The sequence below is a fragment of the Fukomys damarensis genome, unplaced genomic scaffold, assembly GCF_012274545.1.
Source record: "Fukomys damarensis isolate Sample0158 unplaced genomic scaffold, DMR_v1.0_HiC HiC_scaffold_33, whole genome shotgun sequence".
NCBI classification, from domain to species: domain Eukaryota; kingdom Metazoa; phylum Chordata; class Mammalia; order Rodentia; family Bathyergidae; genus Fukomys; species Fukomys damarensis.
In genome coordinates, this window is record NW_022900945.1 from 46395094 (window position 1) to 46400054 (window position 4961).

Here is a 4961-nt window from a genome sequence, read left to right on the forward strand (position 1 = left end):
AGGGTTTTTTTTTTTTTTTTTTTTAGTTTTGAAGTAAAATTACAAGGCAGGGGCTTCTTTTTTAGTCACTCTTGAATATTCCCGAGATAATCTGCAATGTGGGCAACTGGGGCTCCCTCCCCTGCCCTTTGGCAGGGCCCCCAGCTGCTGACAGCATGGCTAAGCTGGCAAAAGGTCAGAAGGCAGCGTCTGACTGAGGCTAGATCACTAGATGAATACTGCGCCTGCTTAATGAAGTCAAGGCCGCAGTTTTGGGGCCTTTTGTGATTCTTCTTGTTGCACTCAATTTCACCTTCACAGACCACACCGCTAATCCCAGCCAATCATTTTGTGTCACTGTGCAACTGGTGACTGAGGAATGAGATAAAGGTAAACGAATCTCATCTAGCAGCCAGTGACTGGAAATCTCTGCTCCTGCAACAGCGATGGAACGAAATTCTGTGTTCACGTGGTGCGCCGGGCACTGTCTATATCCTCCATGTGTCACGCAGAACAACTATTCCTACCCGCTCTCCACATAAGAAAACGAAAACGCAAAGCCATCGGGGAAAGGCCCAGGCTTAGAATGCAGGTGTTTCCGGTTGTCTGACTGCTCTTTCTACCGCAAGAGTCTAACTCTCTCAGGGTCTCATTTGATTCTCGTAAGAACCCTGTGAAGGAAGACAGGCTGTGTAAACAAGCAGCTTGATTTTTCCCGGAGCCCTATTAATGCAACCAGAGGAGCAGGTACTCACTAGCCCATTCCTAGAACTTGGCAGAACCTCCTGCTTATATGAAAAAAAGTCATTGTTTTCAGTCTTCTGTAAATAGGTAATATTTATGAATGTGTCATTGACCTGTGGTGACGGATTTAAAAGCCACAAAATTCTAGTGTGTCACATGCGTCTGACCGAGGAGCACAGACTCGGTGAGCGAAGGGAACTGGCAGTCCACACTTCCCATCTCAGGAGGGCTCATTCTCTCTGGTTGCTTCTAGCTCTGAAGCAGGTATCAATAGCATTTCCTCCCAGACAAAACCTCGATGCTAAATCTTCACACATGGCAAAACCGACAATAAAAATTTCTGGATAATATACTGTTTTGTATTAGTCGGGCATGGTCGCATTTGTATTACCATACACTCAAGAGAAGAGTTTCTTTTATTTGTTATTAGGATATATCATTTACAATACTAGGCTCTGTAATTTTCAATTAATGGCAGGTTTAACTCCTGTGTAGACATGCCACTAAATTGTTCAGCATTCTTTTCAAAACAGAATTCTAGAGGCTATTCATATCACTATTTTCATTTACTTAAAATTTTCATGATTTCTTGTTCTGATTAGAGGGCCTTTTATGTGGAGCCTGACATTTAAGTGTAGTCAGATTTCATCTTACCTGTCCATGTGGAATGAAAAGCTATAGAATAAGTGGAAAAAAGTCAAAGTAAGTAGTTGGTGACTTACGTATTCAGTCTAGACAACTGAAGTTAAAACATTATTTTTATATTAATAGCAGAACGAGCGCACATTTTTCCTCCAAATTTCCTCTCTCTGAGGGCGTTATTTCCCCAGGCCTAAGAGAGCTGCCTGACACTGTAATTATCTCCTGATATTCAAATCACCTGGTAATCATCTGGTAAAACATCTAGTATTTAAAATTATTTTCTTTTCATCATCGACATTTGGGTATAAAGGTGACATAATCTCAGATATCACCTAAATACTGGGGACAAAAAGTTTCAGACTTGTATTTATTCTTTTTATATCAAAATTAATAACAATTAGTTCATGTTCCTAGGTGAAAACTGTGTCATTATCATAGATGAGCATTTATGCATTTCCATTCGTGGAAATGCATATACATGAAGTTACTTTTTACCATTAGGGTAGTCATATGTGGCTATTTAAGTTAAAAATAAATAAACGAAAACTTCAGTTCCACATTGTAGTGCACAACAGCCACATATGGGTCATACCTACTGTACTGGACAGAACGGATCTATAAAATGTCCCTGTCCCTAGGGAAGACGCTAGTGGACAGAGTTGCAAAAGACTGGAAGTCATGAGTGCCACAGAAATACATCATGCATCCAATCATATAATTATCTGTAAAATACTCCATATGTATGGTTCCAATGAAAGCCACAGTGAGGCCAGCCTGCTACGGTGTGGGCACACAGGGGTGGCCACAGCCTTCTTTCTCAGAGTGTGAACTGGTTCCGTGTGTCATGGAAGAGGATGAGCCGGGTCTCTGGAGAAAGGGCAGGTGCAGATTAGCCATTTCCATTTTCCACTCCTGCAGCTCCCACAACCTCGAGCCCAGACCTGCGCCAAGACGTGCTTGTACAGAAGCCCAAACTGAAGCATGCTTTGGATTAATTTTCTGGCCATTATTTCTTTGCAAAAAAAAAAAAATCTATCTTGTGCCTTTGATTAAGGGCTTTCATTCTCTTTGCCATGAATTTCAATGAATCTGAACCGAGCGGTGTTTTCTACTGGCCATGACATTTAGCACAGGCATTGACCAAAAGAAATAAGGTTCAGACAAGCAAAGAACATAACAAGACTGAAAAATATAGCAGAGAGCTTCTGGGCTGAACATCTCTAAGCGAATGCCATCGGTTCATCATCACTGACACTGGGCGAGTAAAAATGTCCACAGACTGAAGAAAGGTCTGTCCCTAAGAGGCAAAGGTGGGATGAGATGGGCGCTTTCTCCAACAGTAGCCACTTTACACTTGGGAAAGAAAAGCAATAAATCACCAGTCCTGCCCTGTTCTCCAGTGTAGCACACAAGAACTCTCTTAGAAATTAAGAACGAGATCGAGGACGGATGTTCTCAGATTGCTCAAAGTCATCTTCAGCCAGCTCGTGAGATAAGCAAATCTCACTGCTTTATCACATAACTTTTCAGAGTGAGCCCATTGGTCACGTTTTATTTTCTTGGTAGACAAAGTCTCTTGAAACTGCTGAATACAGAGTCAACAAAAAATATATGCACAGGTCAGGAAAAAATAGCTTGTATAAATATTTTAATACTAAATGTATCGAGACATCATAAGAGTAATACAAGTTACCTTTGGCCTCCATAATTACAAAAGGTGCTAACAGTGGTGGCCATTAGCTTCCAGACATTTATTATTTTTCTTTAAACAAGAACGTAGTGTGTTTACATGTTTTGGTGGATTGTGTGTGTGTGTGTGTGTGTGTGTGTATTTATAGTACTTGCATCCCACCAGTACCTGGTAGGGTGGTTAATGGTCACTGCTTCGGGTCAGCCTTATTCAAAAACACTTACTGAACAAACTAATGAATGAACAAAAAGAATTTAAGTACCAAAATTTCTAGTCTGAAGTACGATCGCTTTCAACAGACAGCTGTAGAAAGAAGAGAGGTGGAAAGAGTACACTATTTAAAAAAAGACACAGATTGTAAACTGATTGGAAAAGGGTATCATTTCAAATTCCTTTGACTCTCCATAGGGATATAATGGGCAAAAAAAACATTGTTAAGCCACAGGGATATAATGGGCAAAAAAACATCGTTAAGCCACCTGTATGTTTCCATTAGTGGAAGAGAAGTTCAGAGGTACGTATCCAATGATTGTGCTTCTACTGAATATCTATTCTGACATTCTTCCTGGAAGTAGTAAACTCGGAGTATTGCATATATTTGCACTGTAAGGTTTTTATTAAATAGCCAAATGGGACAGTTAACTGAAAATGGCTAACAAATCTGAACCTGTTCCCACACACATTTTCGCAAACTGAATGAAAATGAATCTTTAAAGTGACCACAGGAAAATCTGTAATCCTTTCCCATACTTCAGACAATCCTTGATAAATCAGTACCCAATGCAAATATCAACATTTCCAAGAAAAAAGAACTACAGAGATATGTTCAATGTCATAAAAAGGAGTTTAAAATACATATAGGCTTTTGGGGATCTTGACAACAGTGGACAACAACTTAACGAGCAAATTTTTTGATGTTAAGTTTCTACATTGTGTATTGTTAAATCTCCATGACTTCTATTCATTCCTGTTCCAACTGTTTTCTGGTGTCTGTCTTGGAGAAATGCTTTGAATTAGAGCTGGGAAAGGGTTGATACAGACGCATGCTCGGTGCTTGCCAGCAAGGGAATTAGTTTTCAACATTGCTGTTTTTCATCCAAAAAAAATTTTTTTCCCCTTCCTGCCCTTGAGTTAGAAGAGATTATTCTCAGACAGGCATTTAGCTGATTTTTAATGTCAAAGAAACTTAATTTACAAACTCGTTAGAAACCCTTTAGTAAAAGCAGCCTGGTAAAACAGATGATTAATATTGGTAAGCTCCTCATTTGCATATTAATTAGTCTCCATACTCAACTAATTAAAACTGCAATGCCTGTTTGAGGAGTTTCTTCTAGGCTGTGTCTTATTTCTATGTATAAGCATGTATTTTTTAACTAAAATAGTGGTTAGTGATTATCTCTGTACTTTTCTCAATGTACTAGTTTTTCCATCTGTGACACACAGGACTCCTTAAGGTTCTACCACCATCTCGAAGCAGCCATGCCATTGACCCAATTTACTTTTATCTTGGTTATTTGTATGCTCTTTCAGGTTTGGATGGAGAGGAAACAGTTGTGCTAGCCAGTGACTGATAATGCAATGTAAAAAAATGTAAGGAAAGCACTGCATCGGGATTGGGGTAAGCTTGCCTAGAGGGCTTGCCTAGAATGCATGAGACCCTGAGTTTGAGCCCTCGCAATCCCCCCAAAAAAGGACCAATCTATACTGTATTTCAACATTTACTTCCTTTAAGCCTTGCTTTATAAGTTTCAAATATATATACTGTTTAGAGATGTATATGATTTTTTTGGTGCTGGAGGTTGAGTCCCCATGACCTCACGACCAACTTTTTTTTCATATTTAACCTTAGTTACTCTAATAATTTGCTCTACTTTTTTTTTTTTTTTTTTTTTTAAAAAAAATTTTC

The 4961-nt window shown here is 39.2% G+C and overlaps 1 long non-coding RNA gene across 2 annotated transcripts in view; it reads right to left on the reverse strand.

Annotated features, from left to right (window-relative positions):
• LOC117284033 overlaps window positions 1–4961 on the reverse strand; it is a 49405-nt gene that overhangs the window by 4377 nt on the left and 40067 nt on the right. The gene's annotated exons all lie outside the window — the stretch shown is intronic.